The sequence below is a fragment of the Equus przewalskii genome, chromosome 9 (genome assembly GCF_037783145.1).
Source record: "Equus przewalskii isolate Varuska chromosome 9, EquPr2, whole genome shotgun sequence".
Taxonomy (NCBI): Eukaryota; Metazoa; Chordata; class Mammalia; order Perissodactyla; family Equidae; genus Equus; species Equus przewalskii.
Genome location: NC_091839.1, coordinates 68,926,123 through 68,942,330, shown reverse-complemented (window position 1 = coordinate 68,942,330; position 16,208 = coordinate 68,926,123). Strand labels below are relative to the sequence as shown.

The 16,208-nt window shown below is 38.9% G+C and overlaps 2 long non-coding RNA genes across 2 annotated transcripts in view; both read right to left on the bottom strand.

Moving 5' to 3' along the window:
- The window catches only part of LOC103556482 (uncharacterized), a 61,512-nt gene extending 45,618 nt beyond the window's left edge, over positions 1-15,894 (bottom strand). The window contains exon 1 of the long non-coding RNA XR_011522060.1: positions 15,821-15,894. This is a non-coding gene — a long non-coding RNA (uncharacterized lncRNA). The remainder of the gene's footprint in view (positions 1-15,820) is intronic.
- Positions 8,043-8,576, bottom strand: LOC139073392 (uncharacterized). The gene is made up of 2 exons (XR_011522063.1): positions 8,438-8,576; positions 8,043-8,243 (listed from the first exon to the last, which is right to left on the bottom strand). It is a non-coding gene; the product is annotated as an uncharacterized lncRNA (long non-coding RNA).
- Positions 15,895-16,208: the final 314 nt, after the last annotated feature.

The following is a 16,208-nucleotide window of genomic DNA, read 5'->3' as shown; positions in this document are numbered from 1 at the left end:
CAATGGCACAGAGATTCACCACCGTTAACTTTAAGATCTTACCGCGAACTGTCGTGAATTAGACCGTTTAAAAATTGTAATGAAGAGGCTCCAATTTAGGATTAAGTGGGAAGCATGGGTTTGTTAAAGAAGAAAACAAAGTGAAAACTGTTTTGAGATTTTTTTAAGCCGAATTAACATTACTAGTTTCAATAAACAACTATATGTCTTTTTTAAAAAGTGTATCTAAAATATTGTTTAACCTGAAACAAAAGCAGTAATGGCAAATATTTTCTTGCAACAAATAGCTACAGTTTTGCCTGTGATGCTCAAAAGCCATTGTTTGTGCAAGAGCTATAGACTTTCTTCACCCACACACCCAGCGCCCCTCTCCCCCACAAATCACAGCCCAGCTTGTTCACCCACTCTCTGCCCCACCTTCCCTCACTGGCAGCGGGGTAAACATGGACCAAATACAGGTCATGAAGCTATGTTCATCATTTGAATAACTAGATTCTAAAGCCTAGTTCTGTAGCCAAGTTTCTATGGCCTATATGAATCAATCTTTTGCTGTTTGTGATCAAAATTAAGTTTTGCTCTTTTTTTAGTGCTAAATTTTAAAACACATACAACTTGATAGAAAAAAATTGCACTAAAATTAATCAAGAAAATTGAGCTTCCTTATTGAAAGATACATCAACAAACTCATTACATGCTTACTGAAGGTCAAAATCAGAAAAGCTAAATAATAGTACAAAAGTTTATCCTTGTGGGATCTCAGATATAATTAGGAGGAACTGAGTAAGAAAAGACTGTTATAGAAGCGGAATATTTGCTGATGGTTGTTGCATATTAAATCATCAGATCTTACAGATATGGTGAAAACTAGGACATTGTTCAAATAACCAAATGATTTAATGTGTAAAAAAAATTTGCTGCTTTTAGTGTAATGTTTTGCATTTTTTTCTTTTTCTTTTCCACTTGTAACAATCTGTAAACTACCCTTCCAAGAGTGAAAACATTCCACCAGAAAATAATAATAGTAATAATGAGACTCAGGTGCAGTATTTATTTACGAATAGAGAATCTAATTATAAGAAATTCCTCTGGGCTGGCCCCGTGGCCGAGTGGTTAAGTTTGCGCACTCCGTTTCCGCGGCCCAGGGTTTCGCCGGTTTGGATCCTGGGCGCGGACATGGCACTGTTCATTAGGCCACATTGAGGCGACATCCCACATGCCCCAACTAGAAGGACCCACAACTAAAATATACAACTGTGTACTTGGGATATTTGGGGAGAAAAAGCAGGGGAAAAAAAAAAAAGATTGGCAACAGTTGTTAGCTCAGGTGCCAATCTTTAAAAGCAAAAAAAAGAAAAAGAAATTCCTCTATAAAGATTGTGTCTTGAGTTTTTCCCAAGAAGTCTAACATGGCTTCAGTCACAGATGTGTACTCCCTATGGAGAAAAACCAGGCAACCTGTTTCTGAGCGCCTCTTATCGGTTCTGACACATCGTTGCTCCTGTTTCTTCAGAAGTAGCAGAGGATGTAAACGAACAGCGCCCCACCTCACTATAATTAGTGTCTTTATCGCAGAAAGGTGCCAGGGTTCCGCATTGTGCTCTGAGCTCACAGCCTATTTACTGAGGGAGAGAGAGGTACTGTCATCAGGTCCTGCTTAGTGATCGCTGCCACCCTGTACTATTTTGGAGATTTTGACTCACTCATAAGTCAAGGTGACAAAAATGGAAACCACTACTTTGGATTTTGAGTTCCGACAAATGAGAAATGCCATTAAATATATAAGAAATTATAAGAACCTCTGAAATGGTAAATTTTTTCCACGGAGGTGACAAAAAGTAAACCAGAAAAAACAGAAAAGTCACTCAGCCTTTGGCAAAGTCTAAATACATAAACTTTTTGATAACCTATCTGGAGGAGCTGTATTTTGTTTTCTTGTACCATAGTAACACAACTACCAGTTCTGGATTTCCCATTTCCATGTCAGGATTATTACTGTCACTCTTCACCATAAAGTTTCTTCCTATCTTTTACTCTCATCGATATTTTCAACTTCTCTGATTCATTTTAGTCTCACCCACAGGTTGTGAAATACAGTGTCCCTAAATCCTTCAAACTTGAACTTCTGGACACATGCTGTCTTACCCCAGTGATAACTTTTCCCCTCCTTCCTCTCTGTAGATGTTAGACTTGTGCTGTCCACAACAGTAGCCACTATCTGCGTGTGACTATGGAGCCCTAGAAATGTGACTACTCTATATTGAAATGTGCTGTATTCCATTGGAGTCCAAGCAATTATTATGAAAAAGGAATGTAAAATATCTTAATTATTTTAATATCAGTTACACATTGAAATGAAAATGTTGGCTTAAATGGGTTATCTTAGTAAAATTACTGTTACCTGTTTCTTTTCATTTTCTAATATGGCTGCTAGAAAGTTTAAAATAATCTACTTAGCTCCCATTACGTCTCTGTAGGGCAGCATGGGAATAGAATATGAATCTCTGGACACTGCACCTCTGTGATTTCAAATATTCCTTCCTTCTTCTGAATCCTTTGGATACAGCTCCCTTTTCATGTGAATTTCTCATCTACACAATCCACCATTTCACATGTCCACACTATAAGCTCTGAGAGCCTCCTTAAGCTTATATTCTTGTATTCAATAAGTATGTATGGAATGACTATTTGGTGCCAGGTATTCTATCAAGAACTATAGGCAAATTTGGGGCTGGAATATGTTCTGGGAACTGCAGGTACATTTGTGAGTCTAGGGTTGAAGGTGCAAGGAGGAACATGATGAGAGACAAGGCACGAAAGGCAGAGGAGCCCCATCATGAAATGACTTGTGTGCCATAGGATGGAGTCCAACTTGCGTACAGAGGGCAACGGGTGGTCAGTGTGGACCTTTGAATAATGGAGCGACAATAATCAGATTTACTTTTCTAAAACAATTAGGTTATAGCAGGATAAGAAAAGAATTAAACAGCTGTCATACAATTAAAAAATATTTCAAGGCTTGCACTGAAGCAGTGGCAATGAGGACAGTTGAATTCAGATTTGAGAGTCACACAGGATGTAGAATCTGCAGAACATGGTAACTACTTAGGTATGTAGAACAAGGGAATGAGACAGATCAAGGATGAGAACTCGCCCCAAAATTCTAGTTTGGTAGGTAACAGTGCCATTTACCAAAACTCAGAATGTGGAGATTGTAGAAACTGATAAATTTCAAGTCTGATCCATTGAATCCGGGCTTCCTAGAAAATACCCAAGTGAAGTTACGTGGTGGCAAAGGACGGAGGGGGATGGTTCACAGGATTAAAGTCTGGGTTAGAGATATAAGTGGTATCAAAACATGGAAGTTGAAGAAAATTGCCGTGAGTTAGAACGGAGATTAATAACACGAACTCTGGAAAACATTTTCTGTGAAAAACTGAAAATAAAGTACTTAAGATTCTACCTCTAAATACAAAAATACAATATTTAAGGGTCTACATTCAAATATATTTACATAAGGAAAAGTCCATATGCTGAAATGTTAAGTGATTACTTTTGAGATATGGTTATGAATGATTTTTCCTTTATTTTTTGGGCTTGGTATCATTTTCTACATTGTTTATAATGGACATGTATTACCTATGATGGTTTCCAAGTGTTTTGTTTTAATGACAAAAGAAATGATTAGTATATTCAAGTGAGGCATCTTCAAACAATACAGAAATGCATACAGCAAAAAGAAAATATTTTCCTTCAATCACCTCCAATGCCACATCCATCACAGAATCAGTGTTACAAGTTACACTTGTGTTCTTCATGAACTTTTCCAGTGCATTTACAAATACATGAGAGAAAGATGGCTAGAGAAACATTTTTTCTTTATTTGTTGTGTTTTATTTTAGGTTTTGCTTGGTCGTAAATAGACTCCAACCCCTCTCCTCTCCTTTATCTATGTTCTCTAAATGATTGTTCCTTGTCTACTGGTTTTAAATGTCTCTGTAAGGCTGGTGACACCTGATTTTATATGCCCAAGCCATGACCTTCATCCAGAGCTCCACACGCACTCATACTACTTGTCCATTTGATATCAACACTCAGCTATGAACTAAACACCTTGAACTAAATATGTCCAAAGCAGAATCTTTGATGCCTGCCCTTTCCTGTGGCCACAACCCCAAATGGTTCTTCCTGATCCCAGTACAGTGTATTTGCTTTCATTCATCCAGGCTAGGGCCAACAATCAAGAAATTGTCCTCGATTTCTCAACTTTACATACAATACATCAGCAGAAACTGTTGGCTCCACTTCAAAATATATTCTATGTCTATCCACATTTTTCCATCTCCACTGCCATTGTCCTAGTCCAAACTATCAGGTTCACTTGTCTAGATTGCCTCATAGTCTACTTCTCTTCCAGTTATGTCCCCTTACAACTCATTTTCCTTGCAAAGAAGTGACTTGTAAAAATGTATGTCAGATCACCTTACTCCTTGATTTAAAACATCCCGTGGTTTCTCATTCCTTTTAGAATAAAACCCAGACTCCCTATCATACCCTATAAATCTTTCCATGACATGTGTCTTGATCTCCATCATTCTGGCCACTTTGGCTTTCCCTCCATTCCTAAAACAACAGCAATTCATTCTGGCCTCGGGACCTTTGCATTGCTGTTCCATCTGAAAAGCTCTTCCTCCAAATATAAGTAAGCCTGACCCTTTCTTAACTTCAAGTTTAAACCCCAATGTTGCCTTCTCAAGGAGTTCTTCCCTGGTCCTGTTGTTCTCTTATTAAACATGACTTTATACATGTAAAGTATAAATACTTTAAATTAAGCCACGTATGTAATCAATTTAGAACAATGCTGGGATAGTTACTATACAGTCATTATACCTGACTTTACCCACTTGGGGTTTTGTTACAAATCATTACTACCAGAAAACGTTCATTTGTTTACCCGAGGCCCAGAGCCAGATATTTACCTACACTATAATTTATAAAGGCAAAAAAGAAAAATAGTCTCTTTTCTTAGTCTATTAACTAATCTAGTCTTCCCCATGAGCCTGTCCCTGATTCCACCAACTAGCAGCAAGGAAAAATGAAAAAGAAATTATTTGAATTATATTCCACTTTAAAACATATTCGATCCAATTGGTTAGATATCACTTTAGATTCGGTTTGGTATAATTATGCCATCTTTTACATGTATCTCCTCAACTCCTTGATTTCCCTGAGTAGAAGGGAGAGAGATTTCTCTCACCCCAAAACAATATGGAAAGGGGAATCTCTGGCTTCATGCTCGTTCTTGGGTAACTCAATCATTTTTAATAAATATTATAATCTCAGCATGGTTCTAAGCGGCTTATAAGCATTGCTTAACTTAATCCTTGCAACGGTGTTATAAGGTAAATACTTTTATTACCGTAGTTTCACAATTAGAGAAACTGAGGCAAAGGAAGGCAATGCTATTTGTGCAAAATTACTACACTGTGAATAGCAGAGCCAGGAGTTGTACCCAGGCAGTCTGCTCCATAACTCGTGCCTTTAGCCACCATCCTATGCTGCTTTGTTAGCATCCTGGCTGGATCAGTGAGCTGTGGTTAGCTCAGTCCCATCCTTGTGCTTTCTGCTGGAGTCTACTGCTAACATCTATACCTAATGAGCTTGTGGTTGAGTCTGCTTGGCTTGGCCAGCGACTAGGCTGCCAACTCAGCATTTACGTTACATAGGACCTGGGAGAGCCTCAGGAAAAAAAGGAAAATTCTGCTTCAGCCCGTCTATGCCACTCCACCCACTTACCCAGTGCGGGCCATTCCACATTTTTGTGTGGCCACTCTGTTCATTGGGCTCTTCCTAGAGACCTAATGGGGAGTGGGGCCAAAGCCCTCATGCCCTCCTCCCTTAAAAGCCCGTGGCTGATTATCTCAGTCCCCTATTACTGTCTCATCGTTTCTTGCTCTTTTTCTGCCCATAAGCTATTGGGCCATGGCGATAGGCTGGCTGCCTACTTCGTAACACAGACTGTCACGACCTCGTGTCTTGTTTCTTTCTGAAGTGGTATTTGTCAGCACCCTTTTTCCATGGGCCACACCAACAGACTCACTGATCAAACATGGTTTATGGGGGAGAGGGATAAAAACACTTTGGTTTAATACTTGTCAAATATTATCCATACCTCTCTTGTACCCATCCCTCTCTTTTTGTTCTCTTCTAGTAGAACATAGGTTAATGACAGCAGAGGCCTTGCCTGCTCTTGTCTGTAGACCAGCTTGCTGACTTCTAAATCTCAGCTATTTCCTTCCTTAAAACATATGGTGTATTTGTTATGGATATGACCCAATAAGGGCCTGTGCAATGCTTAGAAGAATAAAATACACTGTAAAACCTTTCATCCATCAAATGTCTGTCATACTGCCAGGCCAGGTGGAGTAGTAATTGTGCTTGCATGTATCAGCAAAGAACAGGGCTAATAGATGAAACTACTTCAAGTAATTAACTTAGTCATAGCTTTTTATTTTATTTTTTTTGACAGAAAGTGAGTAGAAAGACTGAAGTCATGAACAGCAGGAAAGAATGAGGCACGTAGAAAAGGCCACCATAGCATCACGCTGTCTGTTCAAATACTGAAAAGACAAAGTCAGCATGACTACACACACACACAGCCAATTACCAGAAAACAACTGTAGTTGCTGGATGAGTAAAGTGAATGAGTGAGTAAACTTGGTATATACACTTATGTAAAAGAAGCCAATTCAATGTATACTGTACAGTTATAACTTGCCCATTGTGTTAATTTCCTGCGGCTGCTGCAAGATATTACCACAACCTTGGTGACTTAAACCAACAGAAATTTATTCTCTCACAGTTCTAGAGGTCAGAAGTTCAAAATCAAAGGTGGGGCAGGATCATGCTCCTTCCAGAGGCTCTGGGGAAAATCCATTCCTTGAGTCTTCCAGCTTCTAGTGACGTCCAGCATGCCTTGACATTCTTTGGCTTATGGCTACAACCCTTCAATCTCTGCTTCTGTCTTCACATCATCTTCTCTGTGTGTCAAATCTCCGTCTCCTCTCTCTTAGAAGGATACATGTGATGGCATTTAGAGCCCACCCAGATCATCTAAAATAACCTCCCAGGCCAGGAAAGGAGAGTGCATGGATAAGGAAAAGAGAAATATCCGATTTTCTGGCGATATATCCACCAGGCTCAAATGTAATGGCCCTTAGAATTTTCTAGATTTCCATGGCTAAGGAAATTCCAGCCTTCATTATTCCAGCTCCCTCATAAATGTGCTTACTACTACCCTTTCCCTATATCTCTCAAATTACCTACACATTTCATCATTTTTATGTTCCCTTAAAGTTAATCTCTTGGTAATTTTGACCGTCATAAATTTTACCAAAATATGCAGTGATATGAGTACCTACTATCTCAATGCAAATGAGGCATAACAAATACATATCCAAAGAGAGGAGAGTGGGAACTGAAAATTCATTTTCATCTGTCCTCTAATTCTGCCTCACATCAATCCACATCCCACCTCACCCCCCTCTCCAAGTAAAATGAAGATGGGTGAAGAGAAAAATAACTCTGCATGTATGACTTTGATGTTGCAGATTCCAGGGGAAGTTTGGAACTACTTTTGAAAAACTGAAAAACACATAAGCTCTCCAAATGACCACATGGTTTAATAATAAAGCTGAATTAATTATATTAGATTCTTTTTGTAAAATGTATCTTCATTTAATTTACATTAGTTATCATATAAGTTTGGTGCTCGGATAGAAAGAGACACCAATTGAGTCTTGGGTTGCATGGTAGCTCCATGAGCATCAAAAACAAAGGCGCCTTCTATTTCATTGCTCTAATGTTCACAACATGTGGCTTCCATCTTGTATTCAATTGATGGCCCAACCCCCTCCTTCCCATAACTGGAAAAGGCAAAGGGAGTAAGGAGAGGACATCCCGTTAAGGGAAAATTCTGGAAACACACACTATTTCTGCTCTAAAAGCCAGAATTGAATCACATAACCACAACCAGACTCAAGAGAAGCTAGAAAATGTACTCTTTATTTTGGATGACCTTGTAAGAGGTAAAATTCGATTCCCACAGATGAAGAGAACACGTATTGGGGATCAATTAACCATCTCTCCCACAGTCCACCCTTTTGTCTAACCAAATATCAGTGGCACATTTCTTACACATGGAGCACATTCAAGCCCTCTCCAAGACTCATTCAGCATCTGGCAACCTATAAAATAAAAGACAAGTTATATGTCCTCCCCACACACACCGACGTACCAAATTTATAATGGTGGAATATGACTAGGATGACTGTCATAAAGTCTCTAATTTAAAACAAGGAAAAAAGGGAAAGACTAAACAGTCATCTGTCCATAGAGATTATCAAGAGTCTCTTGGGTAAGAACTGCAAAGATTCCCTACCTTAGAGTAAGTTCCTTGTATAGTCAGTCTGATTGCCTCTGATTCTTCTCTCTGTAAGGAGCTCATGGCTTTGTCTTCTGTGTCTGTGGCACCTCTGAAGTATATTTGAGGGCTGCCGAGCTTTTGCAGTATGATTTCTTCTGGTACAGAATGATCTGATTTACAGCTTGAACAATAAGTCTTTGTAAACTTAGCTCGTAGATGCCTTGACAACGCAATGTCATCAAAAACTCAATACGTTGCCAATGTTTTTGCTCCTACTCAATTCCATTTGGGAGTAACCAAGCCAAAGTTTTGGACATAATTTTAAAACCTGAAATTACTGTTTTTTAATTTACTAGTTTCTGTGTTCTACTCTCCCATCCCACCTTCTCAGTATAATGGATACTTCCTAGAAGCTGTTTGAAACATTTGCCTTGGATGAGAAACAAACGCCCTTAATCTGACCTTTGCCACCTGGCTGGCTTCCAATATTTAGCAGATACTGTGAGGCCCCAAATCACCAGCAAAAATAATACCCATCCAGGAGGGGGCTGGCCCCATGGCTGAGTGGTTAAGTTCGCGGGCTCCGCTGCAGGCGGCCCAGTGTTTCGTCGGTTCGAATCCTGGGCTCGGACATGGCACTGCTCATTGAACCACGCTGAGGTGGCGTCCCACATGCCACAACTAGAAGGACCCACAACTAAGAATATACAACTATGTACCGGGGGGCTTTGGGGAGAAAAAGGAAAAAATAAAAAATCTTAAAAAAAAGAAATAATACCCATCCAGGAGGGTGGAGATCTTGAGGGGTAGTCAGGAAGGCATTGTAAAGAAGGGATACTTTGAAAGGTGAGCAAAAGTTAGATGAAGATATGAGAGAAGGATGATTCGGTTAGAGGAAACAGCAGAAATAAGGGCATGAAGGCAAGAGAAATGTGGTGGTTGAACAAACTGAGACTGGAAATAGGAGTGAAAATGTAGCAGAGTCCAGATGATGGAAAGTTTATATACAAGTCAAATAGGTCTATTTTATGGTTTGAATAGCGTGGTAGAAAATTGATTTTTGATAGTCCATTCTGATAACAGTATGAAGGATAGATTTAGAGAACAAAAATTTTGAGACAGGGAGACTGGCTAGAAGATTATTATAGTAATCCAGGTAAGAGATGATGAGAGAGTAAAAACAACATCGAGAAATATTTACATCGAGAACTATTTAAAGTCTGTAGGAGTTGGTGGTGGTTTGGTTGTAATAGCGTGGATGAGAGAGAGAAGGCATAGCCAAGGAAATCACACGAGGAGCAGAGAAAGGAGACAGCTTCATTTGGGAGATATTGAGATGAAAGATCCTGTATGAATTCCAGGTGTAAATATCCAGAAGAGGTAAATATAAGATACTTTCTCTCAGGAGAAGACTATACCGGAGAAATCGATTAGAGGACTCTTTAGCGAAAAGCTTTTAAGATTAAAGTCTTAAAATTGATGTCTCTCAGATAAAGTTTACATTGTAAGAAGAAAATCTGAGGCTCATCAAAATTTTAGAGGAAGGCGGAGGAAAAGAAGCCTCTGCTGAAACCAAGAAGGAAAGTCAGAGAAGTAAATGAGAAACAACGGAGTGGTGTAAGAGAATTGCTCCAAGTGGCGGGAACGAGGCCAGATTACAGTAGCTTGAAGAGGGAATGGGGAAGTGATGAGAAGAGTAAGCGAATATTGCTCTGATATTTGCAGCGGAAGGAAAGAAGAAAGACAGGGCAATAACAAGAGGAGGAAATAGGGTCAAGATTGGGCTTTTTTAAGGTTAGGAGAGATTTGTTGACAATATAGACCAACGGCAAAGGTGAAGAGAAGAGGATTGAAGGTGTTGGGGGTGATAACCAATGGAGTAAGGTCCCATTCCAAAAAGAGAGAAAATCATAAGCATAGTGGAGAGATTGACCTTGAACATGAGGTCACCATGACCTTGATCACATCTACTGGTGGGTGGGCATGCAAGTCAATGTATCAGAATTAGGAAAAAGTAAGTTGAGGGATTTTTACACCATGGACTCAGTTTTGCAGCTGAGTGTAAAGAAGTTGTGAGTGGGCAAGGTTTGGGATCTGCTGCTATCTTTGCCTTCTCTGCACTTACACAAGATTTAGATCAAGCCCAAAGAAATGGGGGTTAAATGTCTGGCAAGAAGGCAGGACACAAGTGAGGAAGCAAGGTAACAACTTAGAAGTTGAGCCAAGCAGGCCCTGCTGTGGGGTTAGGTTGCTGTCATTTCCTTCTCTTCTAGGAGGTGCAAACTGGAGAAAGCACAGTCTGAGGCTGCCTCCTTACCCTCCCTTGGCATCGGCCATTACTTCCTGCTCTTGCAGAGTGGAGGTCCCTGAGTTCCCATTCAGTCCATATCAGTCCAAAATGTTCAGGAGGGGCAATCTGGACATAGTTATTTTTGAAAATTGGACTTTAAAAACCAACAGGATTTGACCAAATTTGTGCTAATTTTTAAATAACACTTCTTTTATAGTTGATCAAACATCTAGCACATTTGAACCGACATTCCAAATAACCATTCCATGGTTGTAATGTTTAAACCATTTTCTCATACTAAGTTTTTCTGAGCTTAGTCAAATATAAGCCAGTAGTAGTATGGTTTGAAAACCATAAAAAAAGGGAAAAGAGAGAGAGTGAGAAAAAGAGAGAGACAGACAGAGATAGAGAAAAAAGGAATGTTATGAAAATTAAAATTAACACATGAGCTGAACTTGCAGAATCCAAACTATTTCACCTGAGAAAGAAAGACTCTCTGAGTAGCTGTCCGTGATTGCGTGTGTGGGCAGCAGTTTCAGAGTTTAAACCAAGGCTTTTTGGAACCCATCCCTAAATTTTCTCTTCTTCCTCCTTCTTCTTTTAAAACTACTTTACCATCTGATTCTTTTGAGGTCTATAACAAGAGGGGGAACACATCAAAGGGTTTTAGGAGATTCCGGCACACAGATAGTTTGTGAAAATAAATGCGAAGACACTACAGAATTTCATTTCTTATTAGAAACACCTGCAGCTACTTCTTTACCTTGCACATTCTAAGGCTGCAGCACTGAGCTGTGCTCATACAGGTCCCTAAAGAAAGTACGGCATCTTTATTTGAAAGCTCAAGGTGTACTTTTTTGAATTTAGTTGTTTGTCTGATAATTTATAGCCCATATAATCATATTCATTCTTGGTCTTATTCCTTCCCTCCAGAAAATTTATCAAGATACTGTTAATAAATGCAGTGCTTAGAAAATTTGTATAGAGTTAAATATGTCACTGTCCTCTCATATCACTCTCTTCACTTTAATCTTTCTTACCCTTGTCACCAACATAACATCAGTTCAAACTTCAGATCAATGCAGAGAAATCCAGTTATATCTTTCTCACGTTTTGTCTCTGTTCTCTTCGCCAAGGAATAATTTCTGCTCTATACAAAGGCAGGATGAGTACATAAGCACATATATAAGTACCCCACACACAAACACACACACACAAACACAAACGCCAGACTCCTACAGAAGGCAGCTTGAGACAAACGAACTACTGTGACAAATTTCCCAAAGTGAACCAAAAATAGCCCTTCTGCGCAAAAACCATCAATTCATTGCAAAAACCTTACCATATGGTTACTGTCAGGTCAGCAAGTGCCTAAAAGAAGACTCTGTTTTTATACTTTGATTTATTTTTCTTTCACCAAACATGCTGGGTTTCATCCCCAGTGTGTATTGTGTCTAGAAATATTTGGTCCTGCTTCTCCAGATAGCCTTAGCAGAACTATACTGAAGCACTATCATTAGTTTGTCTTGTTAATCCCAAATGCGATAAACTACAGTCACTGTTTTAAATGGTGGAGTCTCAAATTCTGACAAGGCCCAGTTCTGAAATAGCCTTTCTGTTTTTACACAAATTAAGGCCATAGTAACTTTACCTAGCTTTAGCATGCATTCCCATACAAAACTTTGATACCAGAAAAACTAACTCCAGAAAGGACTGAGGCCCTGAACAATGCCCAGGAACCATCCCCAGTGACCTTGTTTGAAGATGTACATGATGTAAATCCTGGTCTACACTGCCAGGTTTTCCGACTCCCAGAGTGTGAAGGCCTCTCTAAGAACCTCCCTCGCACACCAGCCCAGCACAGCTGCTTCTAGTTCCCTAATAATGCAAATAGCAGAAACACATCTGTTTTCATGCTTCACTGTTGACAATTCACCAAAAAATGTGCATTCAATAGTTTTTATCCAAATAGACAGAGACGTGTTGGGTCCAAAACACAGAGAGGTTATACGACATTTTGGTTTCAAGTTTGTGCAGGAAATTCAGGTTTTACATTTTATGTCACGCCTAGAACAAATCCCTCTCAAAATCTGACAATATTCTTAGTGAGGTTCCAAACTATTTCCTAGAGTGTCACTGCAGTATATACAAAGCTCATTTCTACTTTTTATAAAGTATATTTTGAGATAGTTATTTGACAGGAATGAATTATGCAAAGTATATCAGTCTTCAAAGCAGACCCTGGTAAAGAAAGAAATAGATGTGCAACGCACATACGATGTAACAGAAGGATGTGAACGAAGAGATAATCGTTTCTTTATTATTACTCAGCATATCTGTATTGAATCTTCTTTTAGATTTTTTCCCCCAAAAAAACTCAGCTTCAAAAAAAGCGTTCTTTTTCTTTGATAAAAACTTGTATATGAAGAATGTTCAGTTTACCGGATGAATATTTTTCACAGTGTTGGAACAACAAAACATGCTGTCTGATTTTACCGCTCATGAAGCAGAGAGAGGAAAAGGGGCATGAGATAGACAGTGAAATTTCATTTCCCTCAGAGAAAAGCCATTTTCAAACGTGTCTTTTCAGGACACCCAGTGAAGGTGCATGTCAGGTGAGCAGCTGTGATCAGTGGAGAAGGGTTTGGAAGGAGAGCAAAGAAATGGAAGGTCGTTGGCTTTCATCTTAGAGTTTGTTTCAACCACATCAAATAGACATTAAAATATATAACTATACACTATGTAATAATAATAATTATGTCATTACCATTAACATTTCAAATTATTAGAATCAACATATTTTAAACACACACCTAGCTTTTTTACCTATGCTATTAAAATTCAATTTCAGAACTAAATCTTCTGAGTTATATCTTTTTTTGTTATTATTAATTTGAGATTCTTTCACCTCATAGTAATAGTTAATTGATTGTCGAGATGAAGAAGGAATATATTCTTTTGTTTCAGATGGAGAAACTAAAGAACTTAAAGGGAATTTCACAATTATCCATATGTCACAAAAGTTTATACTGCGGAAGAACTACTTATCCTGAACAGACTATTGAGAAGAATCGAGTTGCTTTTCTAACATGTGAACAAATAACGTCTTTTCAAGGCATTGGATCACTTTGAAGTAAGGGTCTCACACCTTCACTGCCAGAAAGACCAATGCACACACAAAGATCTAATGCTCTTATAGCAGAAGTATGCAGAATTGTTCAACAGAGTTTCAGGTTAATGCTTTTTAAAGATTTCCTTCAAGAGAAACAGGAGGAGTTGAGTTTCATTGTTGGCACATGCTTTAGTCTATGTCTACACTCCTTTTTGTCAAGTCAGCCACAATCTATGACCAATGTGAGTTTCCAAACCCACGTGCACCCACTTGAACGTGTTGAGACTCAGCTTCAGGTATGATGGTTATATTCTTTGGCCAGGCATTTATTAGCTAATGAACCAACAGTAAGTAGTCATTGTCCTTTGATAATTGCTTGTTGTTTTTTTTCTTAAAAAAAGCCAAATCGCCTTGTGAAAATGTTTGTTAGGTATTCACCCAACGTACTGTATCCTGTACAGAATGCACAGATGATCCTGTCCCTGCTTGTCAGATGCTTAAGATCTAAATGTTTTTTTAAACAAAATCCAAAGTCAATCTATAAGGTTAAAACGAATAGAAGTATAAAAAGAAAGATGTAATAAAAGGACTAACTTCCCCAGTTGTAAAGTAGATGTGAATGAGAGACCAGAAGTTTAATTTTTTTCTTAATCTTAGAAAAATTGGCATTTTCCAGGAAAGGGAAAGACTGGAAATGGGAGAAGAAAGGCTTAAGCAATATTCTCTTTTCAGTTTTTGAATTTCCCAGCTTGCTTCTTCCTCACCGTTTTGCCTTTAAGCATTCTTTCCTGTGCAGAATGCTGTCCCCTGCAGCTTCTCCCTGTAGTCTTGCTCACACCAAGAGTCCAAAATTTTGTTCTGCTAAGCATCGTTCTCTGCAATGATTCATCGTTTATAGAGAAGGGGTCTGTTAGAAAGATTCTGCACTAAGAAATGAGGGACCTGAATTCTAATCCTCACTCCTCCATTAATCAGGAATTCATTTTGGCCAAATATCCTAAACTTCTCTATGACTCATTTTAACTCATTGATAAAATGAGTAGAATAATGTTTGTGTCGTCTTACAAAAATGTTGAAAATAGAGAGTGTTTTGAACATGACATGTGTTCTAGATTATTATTGTTGGTAGACTTGCCGAAAATTAATTCTAAATTTAAAACTAAAAGCCACAAATGAATTTTTCATTAACTCAGTCATACGGAACCTTGAAGCATAATTAAAAGATCTCTAAGTGGCCCTTGGAAATAAGTGGTAAAACAAATCAACTCTGCCAAATACTGGGAATTGTAAAAACTTCACTGTGCCCCCAGCCATACTGATCTTCTTGCAGTTCCCACTCATAGCTTTTTATCTAATCAATGCATTTGCTGATTTAAATACAGGTCTAGGAACAAAGTAGTCAGTAGCTATTTTATGCTTCTTGCTTCCCTCTCCAATCATATCACAGCATTTCTCCAGTCACAAAGGGCTCCTTTTATACTAAGCCTTTGCTGTGATGTCCGGACTTTCCTCCTTGGACTGTTCACCCTTGCCCCGTATCTTCATCTGGCCAACTCATTCTCATGCATCAGATCTCTGCTCAGACACTAGCTTCCCAAGAGCACTCCATGACCATACTCTCTCCATAGAAAGATTTCTCCTATTACTCCCTATCACATCATTTTCACAGCACTTACCACTTCATTTGTCTCATGTATTTGTCTATTATATGCTCAAATGAAAATGGGATCATCCTTGATTTCTGTCTTTCCCTCACTCCTGTGGCCAGTCTACCAGCCAATCACCCCTAACTACAAACTGTATTCAGTAAATATTCATGGATTTTCATGTCTGCTCTTATTATGCTGTCTAGTTACCAACATCTCTACAATAGACTACTGTGATATCCCCCTAATTGGAGGACCTGCTTCCACATCCATCCCCTCATATTCAATTTTTTCATAATAGTCATAATGATCTTTTTGAAGAACTTACATCAGATTCTTCATGTACTTACTTAAAATTCTCCAGTGGTTTCCCAGCTCTTAGAAGGAGATCCAAACTCCTTACCACGGCCTGCCCACTTCTCTAACCTCCCCATCTACCTTCCCTCCTCCCTCTGCCTAGCTATGCTTCTGTTGGCTTCTTCCTGTTCCCCTCAGGGCATTCACTCGTTGCCTATGCTTGAACACATATCCCTCTGGCCTTTATGAGACTGGTGTGCTCTCATCATTCAGGTCTTATTTCAAATGCCACCTGCTTAGACATGCCCTTCTTGATCATCGTCCACGCCTTGTCACTTTCCACCTCATTACTGTGTGTTATTTTCACCATAGCATTTGTCACTATCTAAATGATCCTATTCTTTCGTTTGCTCACTTATAAGTTTTCCATCTCTTCCACTA